This window comes from Falco biarmicus, chromosome 6 (genome assembly GCF_023638135.1).
Source record: "Falco biarmicus isolate bFalBia1 chromosome 6, bFalBia1.pri, whole genome shotgun sequence".
Taxonomy (NCBI): Eukaryota; Metazoa; Chordata; class Aves; order Falconiformes; family Falconidae; genus Falco; species Falco biarmicus.
This window is the reverse complement of record NC_079293.1, coordinates 84,072,271-84,100,158: the sequence shown is the minus strand read 5'-3', so window position 1 is coordinate 84,100,158 and position 27,888 is coordinate 84,072,271. Positions and strand designations below refer to the sequence as shown.

General features: G+C 40.8%; 1 protein-coding gene across 4 annotated transcripts in view; it reads right to left on the bottom strand.

Moving 5' to 3' along the window:
* CHRM3 (cholinergic receptor muscarinic 3) overlaps nt 1-27,888 on the bottom strand; it is a 285,906-nt gene that overhangs the window by 153,363 nt on the left and 104,655 nt on the right. The gene's annotated exons all lie outside the window — the stretch shown is intronic.

Sequence of the window (27,888 nt, the reverse complement as noted above, 5' to 3'; positions counted from 1 at the left end):
GTTAATAAGTCATATTGACACTGCAGAACCATCATATCCACAGAAGATGGAAATGGATAGGAAATAGTTAGCAACTGCCTAATTGTTGTTCATGATTAGATACAGAAGAGAATCCAATTTAAACTCTTAAATCCCAGGATGAGGTAGACGTAACATCAGTTGGAAGAGATCTCTATTTTAAGAAACTATAGATATATTTCACTAGAATTATTAAACACCTGAGTTTATGTGGGCTTCACCAGGAGAATTTCCATAAGAAGCATGATAGACAATTTTTTACAACTGGGAAAATAATTTGTGCATGATGCTTTCTGGATGAATCTAATGTAAATCAACTTTTCCTTTTAAACCAGAAGGAATAAGCCAATACTCTTGTTTAATCAACGAACACCACGAACTTCACACCTTTGCCACAAGGCAAAAGATTTTTTGAGCTAAATTGTGAAGCACTGCATTTGATACAGTGCCCTGTGGAAATTTAGAAAGACGGTATCTGAAAACCATCATGAACATTAATTCTGAAAATTTACCCAGGATATTTCCCAAATGATAAGTGAGTCTTTTTTTCTTGCCTTGATCACTTTTATTGGACACTAAATGCCAGGCTCGGCCCTGTTGACTTGTTGAGTGCAAACACTGAATGCCATATACATGCACAAAGCAAAGAAATAGTCATTTTGAGAAGAGTTTTAGAAGCTTTTCTCTGAGTTTCATACACATAGATAATGACAAGTAAGCTCAATAGCTGAGAGGGGATGAAAAAAACATCTACTCTGTTCAAAACTAATCTAACAGAATCGTCCTGCACATATTATGTATGAAAGATTATGACAGATTGTTGAGTTAAAAGCTTTTATTGCCGTGAGATTGGACTGCATGCATCACTTGCTGATGGAAAAATATCGCAGGAATGATGAGAATCACATCAAAAAGTACATTCAGCTCTTTACATCACCTTAAATTCCATGGTCATTTTCTTTGCCTTTGCCTCCTCATTTTAAAAAGAATGAACGGTAATGGTTACTATAGCAGTAATACTGTACTATATATGTTTCCCCCCACCCCCAACCAGAAATATCCCAAAACTTTCCTTAATAGCTGGTTAGGAAATTTCTAGTTCATATTTTACTCTTTGAACTTGAAACTAGCATAACTGTTACATCAGCCAGAATAAATCAAAGCAAGTCAGAGGCCTGGTCTAAGAGCTGAATTGGGTCTTGGCTGCTTCTGAGCATAACTACGGATGGAAAGTACTTACGTACGTCCCCTCAGCGTTGCAGCAAATCTCATACACGCCTCTGGATTAAGCATTTAAAAACATCAACTACATGGCTTGTGTAATATGTTCACAGGTAGCACAGTTGCTAAAATAATTTGAATCTATCCAACTGTACTAGATACAAGTATTTAATAATGCAGCATTACCTTCAGAACAGCCTATTTAATAGCATACATTACCTAAAAAACAGAATGCATTCTAAATACATCTTTTTAATAACTTTCAAAGTTGTGAACAATTGCAGTTCAGTAAGTCACTCTTGTCCTACTGGTTTGATCTATATAAAACCTAATTAATATTCAATGTTTCACTGATTATTGTTGCATTCAATGGTTACCTTAACCCTTGCTACAACTGTGGAACATAATACATATTATGGACATAACTCACACATAAGACTATACTTTATAATGATATGCTGGTAAAAAGTATGTCAGATCACAGCATTTTTTTTAATAAGAAAACTATTCATTCTCCCTTTCAGTGCAATTAAACAAAAAGGGTATACTTGAAAATCTATCAAGGTTCTAATTAACTTGACTGTCTTCTTTCAGGTTCTATGAAAGGAAACATAGTAAATTGCAAACTCAGTAAATTAACATGGATCATTAAAAATATCTGCTAAATTCCTCAAATCCAAAAGCCATCATTTTACGCTTCAACTAAATTGAAATTTGAGCATTCCAAGTTGGTGGTAACTTCTGCCTTGTCAAGTCTTGGCAAGATTCAAAACAAAACCAAAAAATATGGCACCAAGAACTGCTCACGTATTAAAAAGAGAACAACATTTATTCACATGACTGTATCCTGGCAAAATTCTTTTGAGCCTTCTGTTGGAGCAAAACACACATTTCTGATAGACAAAATAAAACTGGTCTATTAAATATTTTTATATCAGCCATGCTTAGCAAAAAATCTTTGACTGCAGCTAAGTTACTGAAATTTTAAATCTGCCATGTATCATTTCAATTAGATAAAAATTTGGAGAGTAGCTAAGCCTCTTTTTTTTTTTTTTTTTTTTTTCCCCTTTTCTTTTCAATCTTGACTGCTTATATGCTGGCTGTGCCAACAGAGTGGATAATGGGAGAGAAATGCTCTGTAAGAAAAGAACAAAAACCCCAAACTATATTGAATAGCTTCCACTTTCTATTTGTTGGCAGGAGGACGTGAGGAAAGGGTGCCTTAACCAAAAGGTGACAGAATAACTCCTTAAAACTAGACAATGGATTTCTTCTATCTAATAGAAATTGAAGGCTTAGTTTGAAAACACCTCACTATTTACGCAATTCTGTTTGGGTAAGGAATTTACTAACTACTCTTCACACTTATCTCTGATTTTCCACGTAGTGGTGGTTATATTTCAAGCTCTTAATGCTGCTCTAATATTTCTTCATGTGTAATTGTACTGCAAGGTTACATATCTCTAACAATGTGCAAATCCCTGTTAACGATGAAAACATTCTAAGAGGTTACATATCTGTGACAATGTGCAAATTACTATTAATGATGAAAACAGTCAAAGATGTGAAGAATTCCCCAACAGTAATCTCGGCAAAGAGAAAACTCGGCAAAAGAGAATTATCCAGAAATCATCGCCATCCAAAATGCTTCCTAGAAGCAATTTTCCATTTTGTTAGAGCTGGGAAAACCCTGAAGCTGTAAGCACAAGTAAGACTCAAAAGTATCATTCCCCACCTTGATGCTGTTTTGCTGTTGACATCCCTCCCTGACCTCCTAAATGAGGCACCTGACCAATTACCCCTGTGCTGTCACTGGTCCCCCTTCTGTCCACCCAGTGCTAACGTTTGGCTGTGCAAGAGGAAAAACAGACGAGATAGGAAGAGCTATGAGTTTTGGGAACAGCTGCGAAAGTCAATTATATTTGGAAACACAGAGAATAGTAAGTGGGACTACCCCTTTGATAGGACGCACGCTGTGCTCTCGGTGCACCTCAGGACCGCCATACTTTGAAATGACAGCTCTTCCATCTGCCTGAACTTTCAATGAACTAAAACAGGGAGTTCATGTATTTTATATCTCTTTTTATATATACACATAGGACCTAAAGATACCATAAAAGTTACAGTATAAATCAGATGTCACCACTTGTCATCTTTAATATCGGCGTTGCTTTACCGAAACAGAGCAACCTGCTTGACAATGACAGCTGATCTTCCCTTACGGCATGACTTCCATTTACTTTGCCCCTTCCTCTTTTCCACCACTTTCACTCACTTTAATTTTATTCCCATTGGCCAGAAAGAGCACTCTAATAAAACTCAGGTAACCTGTGCTTCACGTTTAGCAAAGCCAGAAGGAGCCCCTGCAGTGAGCCAGAGGGTGCTGGGGAAGAACCAGCAGATGAGGAGCCTGGGGATGCCAGAGCAGTCCCCACTGCCGCTGCTGCCACACCACAGCAAATTAATCCCGTGGTGAGCCGGTGCAGTTTACTTTTTGATCTCTTGACATTAGTCACACCTCACTGTCACACCCACTGCTGACTACAAGGAATTAACATGAAAGGCTCCGCAGCATATATTGTATACTTACACCCAACAGCTAGATGTGACATGTTAATACTCTTACGTACAAAGAAGAAAAAAAAAAAAAAACAACACTCAGAAGGCAAAAAGACAGAACATAAATTCATACCAACTTCAGGGCAGTCAGTGAGCTTACATCATCTCAAGAGTTCAAAAGGAAGAGTTTGGAGTCCTGCCTGGTATTTTTTTAAGACTGAAATTCACTCTGGCTAATATCAGACCAGTGTAAATTCTGAGGAAGCCCACTGAATAAATATATATATCAGCATAACACAGACTAGAAACCTATTTCAGGATCTTCCTGCACTGGCTATGGAGACAGAAATGAAAATCACAGAATGGTCAGGGTTGGAAGGGACCTCTGGAGATCATCTAGTCCATCCTCCCTGCTAAAGCAGGGTCTCCTAGAGCAGGTGGTGCAGAATTATGTCCAGGTGGGTTTTGAATGTCTGCAGAGGAGACTGCACAGCCTCCCTGGGCAGCCTGTGCCAGGGCTCTGACACCCTCAGGGTAAAGAAGTTCTTCCTCATATTCAGGTGGAACTGCCTGTGTTGCAGTTTGTGCCCGTTGCCCCTTGTCCTGTCGCTTGGCATCAGTGAAAAGAGCCTGGCCCGTCGTCTTAGCACTTCACCCTTAAGGTATTTCTAGACCTTGATAAGATCCCCCTCAGCCTTCTCCTCTCCAGGCTGAACAGGCCCAGCTCCCTCAGCCTCTCCTCATGAGGCAGATGCTCCAGTCCCCTCATCACCTCCGTAGCCCTCCGCCGGACCCTGCCCAGCAGTTCCCAGTCTCCCTTGACCTGGGGAGCCCAGCCCTGGACACGGCGCCCCAGGTGCGGCCTCCCCAGGGCAGAGCCGAGGGGCAGGATCACCTCCCTGCCCCTGCTGGCCACGCTCCCCCTCACGCACCCCGGGGTCCCGCTGGCCCCTTGGCCACCAGGGCTCACTGCTGGCTCACGGGCAACTTGCTGCCCACCAGAACCCCCAGGTCCCCTCCGCAGAGCTGCCCCCCAGCAGGTCAGCCCCAGCCCGTACCGGTGCGTGGGGCTGCTCCTCCCCAGGGGCAGGACCCTGCTCTTGCCTGTGCTGAACCCCACGAGGTTCCTCTCCGCCAGCTCTCCAGCCTGCCCAGGCCTCGCTGAAGGGCGGCGCAGCCTTCGGGTGTATCGGCCGCTCCCCCCGGCTTCGTGTCACCTGCTGAGGGCTTGCTGCACAGGCTTTCAACTTAATTTTTTTTTTTTGCTAATACCATCATTTAGCATGTCATATCTAAATGTCACTTTTTGTTCATACAAACGTCACCCAGAATGTTCATTTAAATACTTTTTGTGTAATTTCAGCAGCCTTAAGTTTTTAGAAAGGTCAAAACTGATAAGCAGAAGCACATACATTCTGTCTGCCCCGTTTACAGGTATTCTGCGAAAATACCAGATAGAGAATGTTGTCTTTGGTCCATAATATAAATAAGATGCCCCTGAGACAATGTTTAACGCAGACACGTGTTCTCACCAGTCCTCAGTGGGGATACCCATTTTTCCAACCAAAACTTAAAAAAGTAAAAAGCGCCAAATATTTTCACACTCCTTATTTACTAGCCTACTTAATTTCCTTATTAGAAATGAGGAAAAAAAAAGGCCCCATAGCTTCTACATTGAGTCTTCCTTTAAGTATTTTGACTTCTTCCTTTTCCAAACACATAGCGGTTTTTACAAATAAAGAAAAATTTAGATCATAGAAGGAAGTGCTTTGCTGAATTTCATCTGCCATGTCAAGTCCTCTTCTTTACATTTAATACATCTAAATACTGCAGGAATTATCTTTTTGCACTTTAAATCTGTAGTCTGAAAATAAGCCCAGAGTGTGGACTTGTATCCCAACAATGCATCCTTTGCAAATGCTGATAAACAGGCCACAAAGCACCGCAACAAATATTTCTAATCCTACATCTATTATATCAAAACTCCGATAAGAGGTTTTATAGTCTTTAATCCTGCATATCTCGAAACTTAGATAAGAGGTTTTGTTGTCTCCAAATACATACAGATATTTCAAGACTGATTACAATTTTAATTTGTCTTACAACAAGGCTTGAAACAATTGCTCCCATTATTGGTTTTCAGATAAATCCAAAATTTCAAACCAAAGACAACAGACAAAAGGAATAAAAGAATGTTTAAGATTTCAAAATGCATCATATTTCTTGTTTTCAAGACAACACTACTCTGAAGCCACAGAAATAAAGACTAGGAATCATATAGATTTTTAATATTAGCTTCAGAATATTTCTAAAATGAAAGGCTTCATAATGGGACATTCTTAATTTTAATAGGAAATGAATCTATCAATCAAAAAATTACATAAAAGACCTTTTGTTTTCTCTAACAAAATCAATTGCTAAAGTCATTCATCAAAGAGTTAAAGAGTTGGAGACAGAGAAAAGCTAATTCCGTTCTCTACTACATTAGCCTAAAACAAAATATCGTGGAGCAATATAAAAGAACAAAGTAAAAAAGAGGTAAGTAAGCCTAGATTACTACCAATGCTTCTGTGGTTTAGGGGTGGGTTGGTTTTTGGTTTTGTTTTTTTAATTATTATTTTTATTTTATTTTAAATTTGTTTAGTTTGCCTTTTGTTTGGTTGGATTTTTAATCTCTGTATTTTGCACGCTGATCATCAGCTAGCAATACCAAAAATATGCTACATTTGATTTTGGACTAACTTCCTATCAGGTGCTTTCTGCTTCATTGCTCAGTGGAGAGATTCAAAGTCACAAGTGGAGCATTTTGAGAAAGAGGTTACAGTGAATTAAACCCCATGAAATATACAGAATCTCCAAAGTCCTTTACTTACAATTTTGGCTTCTAAACTGTATTTTTCTTCCAGTGTAGTTCAACCACATGCATCTACTTTGCATGCACCAAGATGACTTTGAAACACAAACTGCAGATCAGGAGATTTGCTCCAAGGGTGAATTCTGAACTAAACTAAAACTCTTGGTAGAGCAAGAGTCACCAAAAGGACACAGTTTGTTTCTGTCAAACACCTTCCTCCTACAATTATTCTTGGGTTATGGAAATTGTAAACAAGCTAGCTGTATATATAGTCACATTAGACAGTTACTATAGTAGAGTGTGTGAGATTTAATATTTGCTTTTGACTCTGCTGAACTGCAGAGTCAAAATCCTTGCTGTTATGTGACTATAAGAATATAATTTATATTTGTATAAACTCGCCCACTGAAAGCTACTTGAGGAGCAATGAGAAAAGAACGATAGCTACTTCAACTGAAGACAGTTCAAATGAAACAGGGTTTCTTTTTTGGCAAGACAGCACAGTTACATTCCATGTCTTCTTCATTTCTTTCTAAAACTTGGAAGAAAAAAACCAAACAATGTATTCTAAGCTAAAAAGGCAGAACCTGTGTCTTTGGTTTAGATCTATGCATTCTTGGAACAATAAATGTTAACGCATCTCTGTAGGTGCATGAGAAAATTGGAATTATATCTTAACTATGCTCTGTTAAAGCCCCGTATTCAAGGTATATACTTAATACGTAGGCAGATGTTCAGTCTTTGTTCACTATAAGACTTTTATGGTGACACTGCCTCATATGAACTGAAGTTACAAGCTAGCGTACTGATGGCTTAAAACACTGAAGTAATAAACACAACACAAAAATGTTGATTCTTCAGCTGGATAGGACAGTGACGTTTGATTTTTCTCTTGAAGAAGGAGATATCTAACCAGCAGGTATACAATTCTGGAAGAGGCAAGATCCCCTGAATCTGCAACAAAAAACACATTGTCTCTGGAGTCCAAAGGAAGGCAACTGTAAAAACAGCCTGGCACCCTGTCAGGAAGGCAACGTTAAACATGTTCAATATGGGCTAATACTCTGAGTATGTTTAGCACAGATTTAAGATTCTTAAATCTTCAAGTTTGGTTTTGGTTTTTTTTGTTGTTCTTGTTGTTGTTCATGCAGCACTTGATCCTCGTTCCCATGTTTTCCTCTCTCCTGTCCTTCTTTTCTTCTGCGTAAATCAAGCAGACAAGCTTGACAAGCTTAGCTGAACTCTGAACCGATATAATTGCTGCGATAGGCTAAAACGCAGTAAGCAGCCTTGCTTCAGGCCAGGATCTCTAGGTATAAGTGACCAAACTATATTAAAGTCAGCTCAGGCGTGAGAGGGGTTCAGGAGCATAAAAGCTAAAGCATGCTCTCTTGTAACTGATAGCCTGTCCATGGCATTTCCCTCCTCTGTATGGAAAGCAAACTTTGGAGACAAACCTCTCCTTTCCATTTTCTCATCCCTTCACACTTTTTTCTAAGTGGTTAGGCCCTTTGGAAGAATAAATTTGAACAGCCATTTAAAAGGCTAAAAATCTATAAAGAAAATCTATATGGAAAAAATGCTGACACCAACATTGGCATTTCTTGTCTTTTGGAGATAACACTTTCTAACAAAATGAGTGCAGATCCATAAGGAAAGGAAAGTCTTAACTTCCGAATGTCAGGAATATAATCTTTGTTGTTTATCTTTTCTATTTTCACATGCCATTAACATAAATGGGGGATGTCTACATAGAAGGAGGGCAAATTCCTACATGCAACCAAACCAGCTTCACAATGAACAGTGATGTGATTTCTCAACTAGAAAATGATTCTAATACAATACTGAACTTTGTAGCTCCATATAATTTTCCTATATGGGTCATGAAAGGAGCTGATGGACTGATTAGCAAATGAGACAGGTCAAAAAGCCTAGCCTATTCTTTAAGGTAAGAAAAGGAAGAGACACAGGAGTCCTCACATATTTTTTTGCAGGCACCTGAAAAGGAATAAAATTGGCTTGTTTCAGACTAGCTGGACACATACTTTGAATTGTTCTTTCTCTCTCTTTGTAATAATCTCCTAATAACGTCAATTCCTAAAATAAAGACCTACTATAGCCTTACAATACAAAGGTTATGAATTGTAACTGTAAAACTATGTAAATTGTATATAATTTACTTTATATATGAAATATAAAGTTAATATCTTTATAATATAAAGACATAGTGTAGCTTTATAATTTTGTATAACTAGTATCTATAAAAATGAAGTAGAAATTTGAAGCATATTGGAGAAAGTTAACAGCAAGATGCATGCAGTTATGGCAGATGCTTGCATTTCCCACTGCTTGCTAAAAATTGTCAAATGGAAGTACGGGGACTTTTTTTCCGCTTTGTTTCTTTTGAGATTTCCATGGATACAACTGTTTTACTACAGCTGGTTAATTAATATAATGCTATAAAATTTTCTGAGGGTAAATACTACATGCAACTATCACTAGTTATTTATTACATAGCCAAATAAATTTTCTACAGAATATGTAAATATATAGATATATCTAAATATATGTATGTCACAAAAGCAAGAATTCGTAGCAGGATCGAATATAAGGAAAACAAAGAAAACTCTGCAGTGCAGAATAATGTTTCCCCAAAAGAGCAAATGTACTACAGCAGGTCACATGGACTGCTGAAAGTCAAAGGCTCAGTGATGACAGACACTATAAGCACCAGGCAAAACTTCAAAAGCACTATAAAAGGTCTAGATAAGAGCAGTTGTTCTGGAAAGCAAGCCTTTGTGTGTCCTTTGCCCTGGCGTAAATAACTCTGCAAACTAACAGCACAATCTGCTCTTTCTTCTGCCCTTACCGTTTGTTCTGCTCTTGCATAACCATGATAGGCACCTCAGCTCTGATGGGTGAGGTAGGGGAATTTTTTATTGAACAGAGGCAAAGAACAACATGAAAAGCAAAACAGATTTTAAAAAGGAATCTAAAGAAAGGTCAGAGGAAAAAAACTTGCAGGTTGGCTTCCCCCCCCCCCAAGAAACAAACAGAACCAAAACCACCAAGACAATTCACATGAATTATGTTGCAGTGCAAGAAAAGTTAATGTCCTGGAATTATTAATCTCAAGCATTTTCCAGGACAAAAGAGGTTTGAAATACTGTGCTTTACAATAAATCATTATTCTCCTTGCTTACTTTCACACAGGTTTCTGTTATCTTAGAATCACTTCATTGCATTTTTCTTTCTTTGCTTCTTTTCTTATGTTTTTTATGCTGATTATACTTGCTACTACTGGGTTTGCTTACTTGAGTTATAGGTTAATCTTGCTAAAAAGCCAAGACAGTGAAGTTTGGTTCTGGCAACACAAAATTCTCCAAACATCTTATGTGTAAAAAAAAATAAAAAAAAATATGATTACCTTCTTTTGACATTTAAGAAACAAAGAAGTTTAAAGTGGAAGGCTTTTCTGCGAATCAGTACTTTTTGTTAAACGTAGTGAGGATCTCTAAAGGTATCACAGATATCTAAAATATCCCAGATATAAAGATATCTTTTCAGGTTAAGTTTGACAGAAGTTTGTAGAAGACATACAAGGTTTCTGAAAGTCGCAGTCTCACTCGCATTTTATCTGTAGGTCACACTCACAGGAAGTTAGTGGTGTATAAGGCTGTGGAGTGCAAAAAGACCAGAAGTGGGAAGAAGCCTCAGCACCGTAACACTAATCAGTAGTGGCATGTCTTATACGTAATAACTCACAACATCATTGCTCTATTTTTGAGATGCTTCTCCTTCTAGATCAGGAATCTAGTCAACTTACCCTTTCAAACCGACTGCTAAAGTAGCCATGAGATCATATAATTTTACTTCTACGAGTAACTGTTATACAATTAATGTAATTGGGTTTACACTGTTTTTCATCTCAACTTCAGATGAACTTCTCATGGAAACCAAAACTACCTTAAAACTCATACATCAATCAATACTAACTAGATAAGCAGCCTCTGGTATGCAATTCAACTTACTAGGTTTACATGAGTTATTCCATTAGGGACATTTTTTTTGTAATTAAACAATAGCCAATAGTTTATATATACTTTTAAAAATACAGTTATATGCTCAGATTAAATTCATATCGTCCACAGTTCAAAAATACATTATTGAAAACATCCCAAAATATTTTAAAGTAAAGATCTATGTTGACAGGATTAAAGGCTTTTTCTAATGCATTCTATCCAAATTTTAGTAGAAATCACTATTATTTTACTGAACAGTCATTAACATTGCCAGATGAATACAACCAAGTTAGTGTATATTTAATAAAAAATACAAGCTAACCAATACAAAATAAACTTTCCTTCTAGGGAAAAATCTCCAGCCAATCTTAGTCACTACATAGAAAAGCAAAGCTTTTCAAAATACCTTAATGAAGTAAATTGCAGATATTAAAAGTATCAGTCAACTTACTATAACTTATTAACAAAACTTACTGAAAAATACTCAAGAAGTATGCAGTCATATATGATGAAATTCTAGCAAAGTTAATAAGCTCTCAGTACTGATTTTTGTTTTTTTGTTTGTTTTTTATCACAATGTGCTAAGGTAACAGTGGGGATCCCACTGTGCAGTACACTATAAATACGCATAATATAAGAAGGTGGTAGCAATTCCTTGAACAAATTAAATGAAGTTAAAGCATCATGCATCTTTCCAACCTATCGGCTTCAATGTTTTAGTCAAAACACTCCATCAGCTGCAGAGAAAGTGGCCACATTTACTTATAGCTAACAAATACAGGAAAGTTTCATACCAATTGGAGACAAATACAAACTCCTCCATGATTCCTTAAATACCAAATCCAGTATTTTTCTTTTCTTCACCAATTACTGCTATAGAGCTCTATTTCTTCTCTATTAATTCAAAGTGCACCGGAAATACTAGCAGTGTCTTTGCAGGGTGAGAACAAGGGCAAAGACCCAGCCGAAGAGTGATGGGCAGGTTTCTCAAAGACTTTAGAGAACTTTTTTTAAGAATACTTCTGGTGGCATGCACAAATTTAAGTTTCAGTCGACCTTTTTTTGTGCTCACTGCACCACTACTACTGCTGCATTCTGTGTTTTTCCTGGTCACGACCACCTTTTGCTGCTTCTCTTGTGTGCTATCCTGCCCTCTTCTCCTTTTGCTCTGCCTTCTGGACATTTCTTATATTATCCTCTTAGCCCCTTCCTCCAAGCTCATTAAAGTCTAAAGACAAAGCAGACAGCTACTTCAGCAGCCACACAACAAACAGAAGAAAAAAAAATAATCTTTCTTCCATAACTTCAGTTGACACCAGGTTTACGGAACCAAACAGATCTTCAAAACCCCTGAGACAAGTCACTCACAGGGCAGCAAAAATAAAGCCGACCAATGGCCCTAAGTGGTGGGCACCCACACACATCTTGACTACAACACAGAGAAGGGACAGGCTCACAGTTACTAGATTAATGTAACTTGCCTCTGAGTACTGAGGTTAGGGACACAGAAGGCACTGCTCCTTCCGCAGTGTAGCAACTGCTCTCACACTTGAAAATCAGCTCTGACTCTATAGATTGTGCCATGATTTTCTCTTTGCTTGGTGTGTATGAATTACTACTAGGAAACGTCTTCTGGGTCACGGAGGGCCAAACCCCTTGAAGCTCACAGCAAATCCACAGTATTTTACTTGACTTTTCTAAACTACAAAATACAGAAATGTTGACAATCATCCACCTGTTTTTCCTCCGTATTTCCCTCTGGCCATTCACTAAGTGGACAGATGGATGCTGTTCAATAGCTCACTTACCCTCTGTCATTATACCCATAGAATAGATAATAGGTACACGGTACTAATGAGACCCTTAGAACAAAATATTAAATGTCAGTCACCCTTGGAAACATGTAGCAAATTAAAACTACTTTCATGTGTACAACACAGAATTACAAATTGATTTTGATGTAAGCAGAGTAAGATAAAAACCCTGTAACAGAAAGCAGGAGGATCTGGACTTTATAATCAAATAAAACACAGATGCAAGTTAGAAAAAATAAACCAGCTTGGTGACTCAGCTGCATCTCCTGGGTACTATTATGATGAATGAAGACGTCTGCTGGATCAGTACAGAGTTCTTACTCAGACACTCTCCCAAATCAAATTACAAGTCAAAACAACAGGGAGGCACCTCAGAATAGCCCATAGTCTGATGATCACAACGAACACCCAACCTACAGTGAGGTGTTTCGATTTCACTGTATCCTTTTACATTTAACTCCCCCTTTTCTGCCCACCCCAAGGATGTCTAGCAGGCAAGGGGTTCCTTCCACCAGCTGCTGTCCTGAGAGGCTCTTGGATCAGACATCACTGGAAGTATCCAAGATCAGGTTGGACGGAGCTTAGAGCAACCTGATCTAGTGAAGGATGTCCCTGCCCATAGCAGGGGGGTTGGACTAGGTGACCTTTTAAATGACCCTTCCAACCCTAACCATTCTGTGACTGTGATCTGTAGGAAATAATCCTACATGCACCCATACGTTGCCTGCCCTGATAAAGATTTGGCCTTTCATGTGACAAACACAGTTTCAGACTGCTACGCAGAGCCCCTGAAGGGTACTAATAAAGTCTCTGATTAGCATCGTCACCGCGTAGATGTTACAGTACACTTTTCTTGTAATAAACCAGAAGACAGCTGCGTGTATGCTCAGAACAACCAAATGTGCTTGGGGACAGATTCTCCACTACCCCAGAATTACACCCGTATGACTCCACTGAAATAAGACTGTGTTAAACAGAGTAGAGATGGACCTGGTTGTCTTTAACCCTCAGCTAGCCTTGTCACCCTGTATTTCTTTTATAGAGCTACTGGTGAGTGATCTAAGATGAAAATGTTTTCTTTCCCATCAAGGCAGCACAAAAATTACCAAGTCCTAGCAAGACTCATGTTGATAGTTTAAGAGGACTTCTATGGCTTGCATGCCCTATGCTATCACTGTTGAAAAGAGCATTTCACTGGGAATGCATGCATAGCTGCACTGCCAGGCTGAGAGGTCTGGAAAACCTGGTAGTTCTGAAATATTTTAAGCCACTTCCTCAGCCTTTCTAAAGAGGAGGAAAAAATTTAGCAGAACACTTTTCCTGAAGTGAAAAGAAGTGTTAATAGTCATAACATGTGCAAAACGAGGGCTTCTTAAAGAAAATAAAGGAATAAAATATCAGTTACTTCAAAGAGCACACCATGCTTTAATTTGAATTCTTCCTCTTATCAGCTGGAGTGATAGACTTGAGCTATGATACCATTACAGAAATGGACAATTTGAAAACTGCTACAGTTTTGGTATCAAAGCAGGAACTGTAGTATTCCTTCCATTCCCTGGCAATGCAGCCTGGAACAGTCAGACCTGAGATGAAATCATCACCTGCATTCAACGTATGTCTTCCTAAATTACCCACAATGAAATTATCGACTATAATGTACTCTCAGGATTACAACACATTGCGATGAAGTGCACAATGCTAGATTTGAAACACTAGCTATCAGCGCTAACTTTTCAGCAAACACCAGTTGTAAAGGGAAGGGAAGAGGGACCGTAGCAATAAACATCTTGCCTTCTTTGGAAATCACTGTAAAAACATAGTTTTCGTATATTTACAACTACTGTTAATCTGTTCAGCATGTTTCTAATTAAAATCTTCCCAGCAACCCAAAGCCCACACGTGCTTGAGTGAATTAGCACAAAGGATAAAATTATATGCAGATGAAAGTATCAAACCACAGAATTACCTGATTTTCCGCTTCTTAGGACTCAATGTCTCTCCTGAGGCATGAGCGTGTCTCTCTTAAATCTTAGTTTCAAGGTTTTCTTTCCACATTTATGGCTTCAGAACGAAGTAGTATGCTACTGGCCTTCTATTCCTTTCCTGCAACACTGTCCTTAAATATTTGGAGCCCAGGACATCAAAGGGAACTGTCACTCCCTCAAAATGACCCGGACTACTGAACATATTAGGGAAGCTCTCATCTGCTCGAAAGCTGGTCCTGCATGTTTGGATTTACATCCAGCAGCATTTGACTCAAAGTGCTTCACACTCACTTTTCAGCTTCCTAGGAAAAAAAGAAAGGATAAAAAAAAAAAAAAAACAAACAAAAAACACACACCCCCCATACCCTTAGAAATGCTCTTTATCTCCTGGGGTTTGAATGTACCTGTCTCCAGAGAGCAATCAGAGTCGATGCCGACATCACTAAGTGGCGTGGCACACAACAGCTGGCATGAGTAGCAGCACAGCGAGTGGGCACCTGCAGGCACCAGGGCCCCTGCTGCCCACCTGCCCCTGGCCAAGCCACCCTGCTCCTGCAGCCACCCCAGCAGCCTCTACCCTCCTTCAGGAGAGGGTGTGCTGCCAGCTCTGCCCACAAACACAAAGCAAGAGCCGCCAAAATACATCCTAAGAGGGAGTAGTTCTTTGAAAACATTATTTTAAGGGCTAAGAGAGACTTTTGTTCAGAGCTGCGAAGGGGGGTGAGCCCGGTCCATGTAAACAAAAACTCAGCCATGAGCACTGAGAGTAAAGAGATGTCCATTTGAAAGAGAAGTTTGGGTTTGGGGAATTTTAAAAGGCAAAGGTACTCCTCCCCGCCCCAGCACACCCCCCCTCCTGCCACGCTGCCCAGCTAAGAGGAGCCCATTCAGCCTGATCTAAACGAGGCGTAAGTCAGCATTTATGTCGCTGAGCACAGAGACTACGGTGCTTCAAACCAGCCGCTTTGATTCTCGTTCTTCAAAGAGAATGCTTTATTATAACATGTCTAAGGGAACACCCTCTACAGTGGCTAACTCAATTATTTCTTATAAAATGCAGGGACATCTGTCAGTCTAGGTATATTAGACGAAACAGGAGGGATTTCCCACACACACACATATTTCCACGGTTCCATCAGATCCCCTCTTTATAATGGCAAACAATTTTTTAAATCACAGTTTAAATGTGTATTGTGCTTCAAAAGTCTGCTTATCTGCATTAAAATATCTCTACGTTGAAAGAAACTTTTCTCCTTTAAGTCAAAAATTAAAACAAAAGTTAGAGGCAATTACACTAATTCCCTAATCTCTTTGGGGGAGATACAATGAACTTTCTTCTCCAACAAATAAAATACACTCAAATGAAAATAGCTTAAATTGCCTATTAACAGGCTGGCAATGGCACGCAATGGAAGTAACAAAAAGCTTTGTTGTGTACTACTTTACATATTTAAAGACACTTCATATGCATTAATTCTGCAAAGAAAATTCTGAGGAAACTAATAGAGAATTCCTAGTATGGTGTAAGGAACATTACAAGGAAGATGCAAAATCACTGTCCCAGGACAGAGACAAAGTCTGGATACAAACTCCGGGTTAGAATTCATCCTTCAGCATCCTGAGATGCACAGGACCAATCACAATTTACAGGCCAGCGATGGGCACTTCACCTCCCCAGGCTCTGCAGCCACCAGCCTCAGGAGCCACACACGGCACAGCTTCTTGCTGGGAGGTGTTGAAGGTACCCGGGAGAGGGTAAGGGAGCCTGAAGAAAAGGAGCGTGTGTGTGATCGGGGGAATGGGAGAAGGTAATCATGCATCCTTGCTCTCCTTTGCCCGCAGGATGGAGAGTTGCCCCAGTAATTCGTTACCAGGTCTCCAGTGAGATCTTGGAAGTAAAATGTGCCTGCAGAGCCTGTTGGCTCCCGTTGTTGGAATAAGTTAAGTTCCACACAACAAGAACATAAGTTTGGTCTCAGGGCTTCAGCAAGGCTTGAAGAAATGAGGGCATGTTGCTTCCAGTGACTGGTTTTAAAATATGACACAGACCACTGGGAAACACGAGCTATAATTGATACGAAAAATGAGTGATACTAACCTACCTGCTTTTCTGGCCTGAAATGAGAGAGATCAGATTTATTGACTGGGACTTGCCACATCAGCTTAATTTTGGTAGCATGGGTAATTTCTCTAGATAAATTATTCTCACTGTATAGGCAATCAAAAGAGACCAAGCATCTAAAATTATGTAGTCAACTAGACCATTCCCACCTGTCTCAGTCAACCCAATCTTCCAAGTAAGAAATAAGATTAAGAGAGTGATTAGTTTGTACTGTTTGTTCTTATAAAAAAAAAAAAACAACACCAAACCAAAACAAAAAACACCAACACACACAACCAAAAAAAACCTCAAAAACAACCCTCACCAAAAAAACCCACCAGTCTTGTCATCTCAGTGACAGCATTTAACATAGACACGATGTGCAAGGTGGTTTGTCTTCAAACCAGTTGGGCAATATGATGCCTCAATAAAATTAATATACATTCACCACCACCAAGTTTAAAAATCAAAATTGGCCCTGTGTGTGAGTGGTGACCAAGTTTAAAAATCAGAACTGGCCCTGTGTGTGTCTGAGTGGTGTCTAAAATGTTTTCCAGTGAGGGTGGGGAAAGTACCTCTGGTTCATTTGAAATGAAATGAGGATATTGGTACAGCCTGAGAATTTGTATGATTTCAATACTCCCTCCTGGCTTCCATCTATGAATGATCCTCATATTCATTTAGAATGCAAATAAGGATATTTTCTATGTGCAACAGGACTTTTTATTGATTAATTCACCGTTTTTTCAGTGTCCAGGAAGATGCCAGAATGAAGCCTGGATTGGTGGAAGCTAATAGAGAGCTATCCCACCTTTCCAAAAAACAGGATCTTGTTCTGTGCTTGTTATTCTGATCCTTCAGAAGTCATATTTAGGCATGAGAATTACACTGGTGAAAAAGCATGAAAGATACTGACAAGGCTGATTGTTAACACTAAATTAATGATTTTTTTAATTATTATTAAAAGTTTACTGTTCATCCCAGCTAAAACTTTTAAAGCTGCACTATTTCTCCCTGATGTTCATACCTTTAATAAGTAACTAGTCTCTCAGTATTTTATGAGCTGTGTTAATAGTTCTCTAAGGTGTTCTGCATAGTTACAGGCCAATGTTTCTTAAGCAGCATTACAAACCTACATCAGGCATACAATACATGTCTCAGTGTTCAGAAATGATGCAAGTAGATGATGGACTTCTCTGTCCCTTTTATTTCCTGCATAATTATCCCTACAATAAATTATTAATATGATCCAGCAGTTTATTGACTCGTCTGTGCACTCATTTTGGGATTGGAGATAAAATACTTTGAACAGTCCAATGCTGTAAGTCATTGTCATTGCCTAATGTGAAAATTTTGGTGAATTATTTCTCCTGACAGCCACACTGAGGAGGATAGGGAGCAATCTCAAAGACAAAAGATGAATATGCTTAGGTACTTCTGGGATTATCTTTGCCACATGACAAGTCAACATATTTTTCTTTTCGTACAGAGAATCTTGACACATTTTATCAGTGCAATACAGAAAACAGTATTGAAGCCACCAGCTTTGCAGGATCAGAAAGCACTCCCTGAGCTGCTGACCGGGGTTCCCGGTTACTGCAGCCACTTTATTACACAAGATCTGTAAACACGGTCAAGATGAGTAATTGTAAGGGCAAATCTTACTAATCATCTATTGAATAGTACTTTCAGAGCTTGTTACACTAGCAAACCAAACTGTGTATGTAATTAGTAAGAACCAAATAAACACCAGTAAAATACTGATATGATGATAAAGTCAACTCAAAATCTAGTGCTTTATTGCCTAGAAAGGAATAAAAATAGGCAATGCTTCAAATGAAAAACAAAATAAGCTTTTATTTTAAAAACTAACTCAAAACTATTTCAAGATACATCCAGGACGAGTGTGTGTCTGGATGTCTGAATAAATTGTCACAAATCTTATTCTAGATCTATCCTACAGAAGGGTACTCCCTTCTATACTTATATTACAATAAAAATATCTGTCCTGTATGGCATAGCTCTTCAAGTATCCAGAGAGGGAGATGAAAGTTAGGGATGGCATCCAGCTGAAAGTCAGCTTGGATGTCACAGCCTGGAGAGAAGTGCCCAGGCGCGACCACAACACTGACAAGGTGCCTGGATTAACAGAATAGACACCAGAAATCAATTAATAACCTCAATGACGAGAAAGGCAAAGGCCTCGAGAAGGATGTGGTGTTAGAGCTGATACACAGGCAATAGGAGAAAAGCCACTGCCCCTTTTCAAAGGAAATAATTTCTGAAAGGAAAGGTGGTGCTTGGCTGCCTGGCATATGCTTTTCATCTCTGGGATTCCAGAGGGAGCCTGCTGAAGATCAGAGCTAGGCTTGGGAGAGAAGTTACGCACACGCACACAAGCAAACACAGCAGGAGGGAAAGGAAAAACTGGCATGGAAGACACCATTTGCTTTCAAACATCTTATAAAAAGCTGGACCAGGGAGACTGAAGAGGAGTTAAAAGATAATTTGGGGTTTGATTTTGTAGTGTGTGGTTGCAGCATTACCTTTGACAGATGAACAGGACTGCAGCAGAGGTGAGGGATCAGGAAAAGGTGAGAGAGAGCATCATTTGTACTCATCAGCCCAACCCTTCGGCGGTAGGAAGGCCAAAGGAGCTACTGGTTTTTGCTACAAGAATGCGATAGCAGGCTCCATGCCTCCGTCTGAGATTGACTTAATTTGTTGTAGCTCCCTTGCCCTCTCCTGGATACCTTCAGCACATGGCACCAAGCAGCTGTGCCTGAGGAAGGCATCTCCCAGGGCTTTGGGGGAGAGGCAGTGGGTGCCCCAGGGCAGCGTGTGGCTGCCCAAGGCAGGGGGCTGCAGAGCCCCAGGAGGTGAAAACCAAACCATGGCTGGCCCCACGCACCTCAGGGTAGGACAAATTTTAAGCCAGGGTTTGTATCCAGACTTCTTCTCTGACCTGGTACAGCATTTTTGCATCTCCCTCGTAGTTTCCCTTGCTCTATTGTAGAAATGGTCGACTGAGTTCCTCCAACTTTGCTTTTGAGAATTATTGTTACGGACTGTTGTTTTATATCCAAATCAGTACGGAAGGACAGGGACTTGACACCTGCAGGAGTTTCACAGAGCTGAATATTCTTTCCTCCTCACTCTTTTTCCCCGTGTACCTTAATCATACGGACACTTCTCCTTCTCGGTGTTTTCCAGAACAGGCTGCAGAATTGCTCTGTAATTAGTTCCCAGGTATCAAGTATTTCCTATACAGCCTCTCTGCTGTAACACTGACTTGTAAGAGACCTGGGCCATTTTCTGCATTGCTTGACAGCGATGGAAAGTTCAGGCAGGAGACTGGAGTGCTGCCATGCCTCCTTCCAGACAACTACTGCACCAGCTCTCCGTTTCTGAGCAATCCTCCACCACGGAATTAAGACGTTTTTGTGCTGGATGCCCGAGTTCCTGCTCAGTACCTCATTTAAGTGAGATCTATGAACTCAGCTCTATGTAATGTGAATGTGTACGTATGTCTATAATCAATTAAGGTAACAATTATGCACAGAGCTAAAAGTTTTGAACTCTTTGATCCTAAGCAAGCCTGAAAGTTTCCAAAATGCTTAGTCACAGGCAATATATTATCCTGATCAGAGCTGCAGACTGCAAGATTCTCATTAAAGATAGCATGCCATGAAAAGGCTTTATAAGCATTCACCACTTCATCAATACTTATTCTTCTGCAGCAGAAAATGACAAACTAGGATACAGCACTTTGTGAACAATTACAGGGAACTTATCAAAGGATAAAATAGTTTAATTCTAGATGTTGTTAGACTCTAACTGGCATTAGAGATATCTCCCTGTATTAGAGATTCTGCCTGTCTTCAAAGTGATTTATTATGAGAGATATTACACGGATTATTAAAATTACTTTCTCTCCCCTCCCTCCTCAACACCTGGTAGAGGACACATCCTCAGTATACAGAAATCAGAACAAGCTGCTGATACATTGTTAGAAACCTTGTACGCCTGTTATTCTCATAAGTGCGTGCAATGGAAGATATAAAACCACACAAGCCTGCAGAAAACAAAGGAAACTTTGAATGCCACTACTTAATGCTGTCTGTCCTTTTTGTGCTGCCTAGAACAATGTTATAATTATAGACTTTATTTTCTCCTTTGGTTGGGCTTACTTTTGGTTTAGATTTTAGTGCTATTTTATTGAACAAAAGGAAAAAAAACAAACTTAAAGCCCTGTAAAATAACTGCAGCACAAGGACTTGAACAAATACAGAACTACTTCTCAAAGGTTTGCATTTGGTCAGGCTCTCCAGCTTCACTGAGGTACCTCCTCGCCATCACATCTGCATGGCTATCAAGGAGCATTTGCACAGACCATTTCCAAATAAGTTATTCTAAGCACAGGAGACAGTTCATGATGCAATTTGCTGGGAAGAGTTAGCCAAATATCCTTCCCAAAGCACCCAGCGTCACAAGCAGCCTCGGGGCTATCTTTCCAGGACAGGCACAAGGGGACCCTGGCTATGACCATGCATTTAGATGGCCACACAGTATGATAATCTGCTCCTACCGGACTAGAGGCTTTGCCCAGTGGTCACCAAGGAAGGATGTCCCCTGGGGGCAGCCCTCTTCCCTCCGAGGGACAACCCTTTCCCTGCCATCAGCCCCATCCTCCCTGGGCTCAGCACGCTGTCCTGCTATGGCCAGAGAAACCCCAGAGATGCTCCAGATGATTCAGCAAGATGCTTTCATAAGCATCGTCCCCTCCGATTTGGCAGCACAGGTTGAGGCATGTATGGAGCAATGGAAGGATTTAGCTGGATTTTAAAGCAAATTCAGAAAAGACACAGAAGTGACACAAGCTAATCGAGCGGAAGCACAAACTGCTTTCTGACATCATTATTCCGTGGTTGCTGAGCTCCTTCAGAGGGAGCTCAGTGGAAAACACATCTGAAGCCTGTCATTATGCTCCATAAAAAGAAGGCAATTGGCAATCCTCCCAATCAGTCTTGTGTAGGATTACTTACATCCACAAACATCGGCTTACTCTCTCAAAAGCATACCCTTTAATGGTAATAAATCTTAACTTTTCAAATCACAATCATCAATACAACAAGAAAAAGGTGATTATTTCCTTATATTATCTAAAATGACTATTGCAGTACCATGTATCCTGAAATACCTTGTAGGGTGTTCGAGGGTAGTTCAGTAAAAAAAAAAATAATTAAAAATATGTTAGTACCACAGTACTAGAGTGAGTTACAATGGCTTGTGACACAGAGCAGCTTTTGACTATGGGCAGCGATAAACCCACTTAGCAAACACATACTACTAGTGAAGACAGAGCTATGCTCTACGTAGTCACACTTCATTGCTACCTTGAAAGACATCACTTTGCACACTATTCCACATCACTACATTACATCACTATTCTGCAAGGATTTTGCCGTTTAGAAAGCTCTTAATCTCCATCACAATTAAACATGAAACTTTGTTTCCTCTTTGAAATATGTGAGCTTTGCTTTCTACCAAGGTAGCAGTGCATACCTTCCAGATTTTAATCAAAGCAACAGCACTTGCTACCAGAAGTGGAAGAAACCTGCTGATTTAATTGACTATTTTGCTTTTCAAATCTTAAAGGAGGATTTTTGTTCTCTTAGCTCTGAGGTCTTTGTCTCTCCATCTCACAGGTTTCACGTGGTCCTCCACAAGTAGGACATGCCTCATCTCTCTGCCTCCTGGAGGTGCTGGTAGCCAGAGGAACCCAGCAACACCCGGTTGGGACCAGGATGCTGAGCAGAGGCAATGCCAGAAGCCAGGGAGGGTGGGGGGCCTCACCCTTGGACATTTTCAAAATCTGAGTGCCCAAGGCTCAGGGCACAGCCCAGTCAAAGCATGAAGTCAGCCCTGATTTAAGCAGTGGACTGAAGAAGGTACCTCCAGAGGCCCTTTCCACCATAAAGTTGCCTTTGCTGGATTTTTGTGGGGGTTTTTGTTTTGCTTGTTTGTTTTGTGTGTTGTTTTTTTTTTTTCTTTCCTCTCAAAGTGCAAAGGTCTGAGCATAATATCAGCTCTTTTTGTTTTCTGCATACTTCTATGTCAACTTCTCTTCATGCTGAGTGTAATAGCTTTTAAGGACTATTTAAATATTGTCTCAACAGCATACAGGAAGATCTCCCTAGACACAAGAATGTGTTTCGCTGTTAACCTCCTAACCTGTAGATTTTGGCAAGCACAGAAGTCCCATATATCTATCAAGCAGCATAATGTCCAATAAATACCTTTTGGGACCTTTTGCCTATTTTAGGTTTTGGACCACTTTTCGTCATCCTTTATTTTTATTGGCACTCTACAATAAAAGTTTTCCTGCAAGATCACTGGAGTTCACATACATGACTTTTTTTTTTTCCTAAATCAGTGAAAATAAAAAAAAAATGTAGAGAGAAAGGATTTGATCTCTGCTGAAAAAAGGAACGGGGCGGGGGGAAAGACAAGTAACAGGCTTCAGAATTACTTTGGAGAAATAAGTATGATTGGCAAGTACATAATGTTGCAGGGGATAGAAAAAAAACCCACAAAACCTGGCTTAACAGTTTTTATTTCACTACCTACAATATCTGAAGAGAGGCAAACTGTATGCTCTGTTTATTTTCATTCACCATAAGCACTTTGCACTTAGCAGATGCCAGCATATGTTTTCACTAGAAACACACAATTAAACTTGCTTAGAAATAACCAACTGCAGTACGTAGGGGAATAAACAGTGTCGAGCCCCTTCACGCTAGCTCACAGGCAGCGGAGCCACCCAGCAGGGCAATCTATCAGCTACAGTAGCCAAGGCAAGTTTAGGAAAGCAAAATGTTTGTATGGAAGTTCATTTGAGGACTGAGCTATTACTGTGAAAGGGGGGAAAATAGCCCCCATCACAGAACAAAACCCATCTGTGATTCTTAAACAGAGAACCCGCTGCAAGCCCTCTGAATTGCTCCTGTATTTTCAGTATTATTTATACCTCTCCATCACCACAGTTGAGACTGCAGATATTTTTTTTTCGTTTGGTTGAGGGTGTTTTTAAGAAAATCCCCAGCACTCTAGACGTTCAGCTGTGGCCCTCTACCATGTTGCATTCTGCAACTCCCAGCCCTTTTGTTTACATGTTTTGGCTTTCATATTTGTAAGCTTTACTAGCTCCATACATTCCATTTTATTTTTATCCTACACCCATTATTTCACCTTCTGTCATCAAGCCAAGAGATTCCCCTCAGGGGACTGGAAAGCCACTTGCCCCTCTTCCATGCTTTATTGACCCAGTACACACAATTCCTGAATTTTGCTTGTGCAGCATTTTAAATGCCCCCCCCCCCGAGATTCCTGAGCACCAGAGCGAACTTGTTCAGCCCAGTCAGACTTGAAAGAGGCCAGCACTGGCAAGCATAAGGGAAAAAATATCCTCTGGAAACCAAATGTGTGTAACAATTTATATAAAACTAGCTGACTGGGGGGGGGAGGGAAAAAAAAAAAAAAAAAAAAAAAAGAGCAGGAGTACACCAGACAACGCAGCAACAGAACCAGCCATCCAGAGTTCAGCGATCAATGAAAAAAAAATAACCGTACACTAGTTAACTTCACTTTTCTGTCTCTTGGTACCTTATCCAAAGCAAAATAACCCAGAATTTAGTTCAAATGAAAACAATTTTTAAAAAGTGTATTTCAATTATCTCCAAAAGGAAGAAGTTCTGTCACAGAAATTGATAGAAAAATAGAATACACATCAAATTACATGTTGAAGTCTTATTTACCAAATAAGAACTGTCAAAATGCATGTCTGAACTATATCACACTTTATGTCACTATAACCATGGAAAAAACCCACATAAACTGCTTCGCTAACAAGGACCCTGGAATGCCTCTGTGGTCTGATGAGAATAAAAAAAAAAGAGAATGGAGATCTCCTACCTGCCTGCCTCTGCTTCCTCAGCAGCAATAATGTACTCTATGAGCAGATTAAACCACAATTTCCATTTATTTTACATTAGCGTGAAGGCGTTTAAAGCCCTTATAATGGGAAAGAAGGTTAAGTTAACGCCATCTTCAATGACGTGTGAAAAGACAAGAGCAGCAGGAACAAGTTTGAACACAGTGATGAGCAAATTAACTGACCAATTAATTAGCCACAAAACGCCACATGTTTGAAGACCACCTAAAAAAGCATCACACCACGGGTGCTGCTTCTTTTGCACTTGTATTTGCTAGGAGCTTGAGCCACCCTCCATGAAAGGAAGGTATTTTCCAAATCCTTACAGCACTGCAACACTTCCTATAGAGTTAATCCAGATTTATCCCGGGCAGGAGAAGACTATACATTAAAGCAGCACGCACTTAGGGCTCAGCCCTGCAACGTGTTGAGTGCTCTGGCCCCCAGCCACCAGAGCACTTAGGCACATGTTTTATTTTAAACACATGGGCAGTTCCGCTGAAATTCAGAGAGAAAGTCACAATATGGAAAGAGCCAGATTACGCCCTGAAAATGTGAAGCTATATTAAAAACAAGAGGAAAGCACAATTTAAAACCAACGCAATCATGTCACTATGTCAGGTGAATCTATCCGAGCAGACAAGTTGTTCTACAGCACATTAACAAGGTCAGGGAGGTCTCTCAGCCCGCTCACGGCTGAGGTACGCTCTGAAATGGGCCAAGCATGAGAAAATGATTTCACGGGAAGTACTGCGAGCATTGGGAGGGAAGTTCAGCAACATCATTCACTGCCACCAAAACCAAAAAGCGCGGCAGAAAGCCAAACCCGAAGGATGCCCTCAAATCTCATCCGGCGGACAGGGTTCTACGCCACGAAGGACTTGTGCACCCTTCATGAAGTTGTTCAAGCTTACAGTGCCTTTTAACGGCTACCCAGGTCTGGCAAATTTCTTTCCATTTTGACAGTGACACAAGCAATAGAACCGCATGAATTATTTCCCTGAAAATGCTATTAACATTTCAGCGTTAAAATTGCACTCTGTCAAGCTGCAAACAAAAAAAACCAAAAAAAAAAAAACCCAAAAAAAGTTGCATTTCCAGAGTCTGGAAAATTTCTGTAGACTGTGTTGTAGCATAGCATTATAAAAAAAAAAAGGTCAAGATCACTTCTATGTGTGCCTAAATATTAATTTACCTTTCAAATGAGAAAAACGAAAGTTTTATTGTATCCTATTATGATCAGATATTCTGAAATACGCACCTTCCATTAACACAGCAATTTTATTTGAAAATAAGTATTAATTTCAAGATCATAAATTAACGTTAGCATATTTTATACCTCTTGCTCAAATACATGTGAAACAACTTAATTTTGGTTCCATACTCTAATCTGTATCTTGAATGACAACCTCCACACTGGTTATCAGCCTAGACGCATGAGATAATAAATAACCCCCGTGCTTCAAGAAGTATTTCATAATGCAAAATGTCACAGCTCTGTAAAGCAGTGCTAGCGTACCTTAGCCAACACTTACCAATGACATTTTAAAACTTTAGAGAGAAGGAACTTTAAGCTAAGAGATCAACAACATACTGATCTTGATTTTCAGCACATTAAACTGTAATGCCTCCATCACTGCAGCTGAGAGAAATCTTTCACTGGTTTCAGTCACTGCTAGTGCACACAATATCTCTGCCTTGTCCCTCACCAAAATTCTCATTTGTTTTACCAGGTGTGGTGGGAAACAGTGATTAAGAAACTTGGTTCGAGGCTTTGGGCTCCTGGATGAAAGTACCAAGTAACATGCATCTGAGCCACAGGTTGCACAGACCACTTGGATCTACACAGTGGAGCCTAAAGCTTTGCAGCTGAGATGAAAGGTTGGGACAGGATCCTGAGAAGAAAGCTCCAGACGGCAGATCATGCCGGTCCTTGGGACAGCAATTCTCCCACCTAGCCGAGCTGGAGTTGGGGGGCAGACCCACTGTCCCAGGATCGGGCAGAAGGCAGGAAAAACAATCACAGATTCATACAAGCATTTAGGTTGGAAAAGACCTCTAAGATCATCAGGTTCAACTGTTAACCCAGGACTGCCAAGCTCACCACTAAGCCATGTCCCTGAGCACTGCATCCATGTGTCTTTTAAACACCTCCAGGGACGGCAATTGCACCACCTCCCTGGGCAGCCTGCTCCAACGCTTCACCACACTTTCCGTGAAGAAATTTTCCCAATACCCAACCTAAACCTCCCCCGGCGCAACCTGAGGCCGTTTCCTCTCGTCCTGTCGCTCGTTATCCGGGAGAAGAGACCGACCCCCCCTGCCTACGGCCCCTGTCAGGTGGCTGCGGAGAGCGATCAGGCCCCCCCTGAGCCCCCTCCTCTCCAGGCCAACCCCCCCAGGTCCCTCAGCCGCCCCTCACAAGGCTGGTGCCCCAGCCCCTGCCCCAGCCCCCTGCCCGGCTCTGGACACGCTCCAGCCCCTCCACGTCCCCCTGCAGTGAGGGGCCCAAAGCTGAACACAGGGGTCCAGGGGCGGCCTCACCGGTGCCCAGCGCAGGGGGACGGGCACTGCCCTGCTCCTGCTGGCCACGCTGTGTCTGCTACAAGCCAGGATGCTGCTGGCCGCCTTGGCCACCTGGGCACACTGCTGGCTCCTGTTCAGCCGGCTCCTGACCAGGACCCCCAGGCCCTTTCCCACCAGGCAGTTCCCAGCCCCCTGCCCCAGCCTGTAGCGCTGTGTGGGGTTGCTGTGACCCACGTGCAGGACCCGGCACTGAGCCTGGCTGACCCTCATACAGTGTGCCTTGTCCCATCAGTCCAGCCTGCCCAGCTCCCCCTGCAGAGCCTCCTGCCCTCAGGCAGATCAGCACTCCTGCCCAACATGGTGGTGTCTGCAGACTTACTGAGGGTAAGCTCTGCATTGCCTGACCTGCTGGGAAAGAAAGTGCTGCCATAAAGTAACCTCAGGGCATGTAAGTACAGCCTCCAGATCTGAGAAAGAACACAGCAAAGTCAGAGGGAATAATTTGTTTGTGCCCCATCAACATAAAAGAAAAGCTAATGAGTAAATTAATGAATTGTGTCTATGGATTGCATTCAGCTGGCAGTCTCATGCTACAGAGGAATCATCTTTTGCCGTGGCTGTAGGAGTGGCTGGAGTTCAGAAAGCTGACAAATCTCTGAGTGGGAGAACAGAGACTTCAGGATAAAAACGAGTTTTAAATGTTCCAGAGTCTGAGAAAATAATGGGAGGAGGAAGGGAGGACTTAAAGACAAAACACAGTCAAAAAATGAAGAGAAAGAGAACAACTTCTTCATG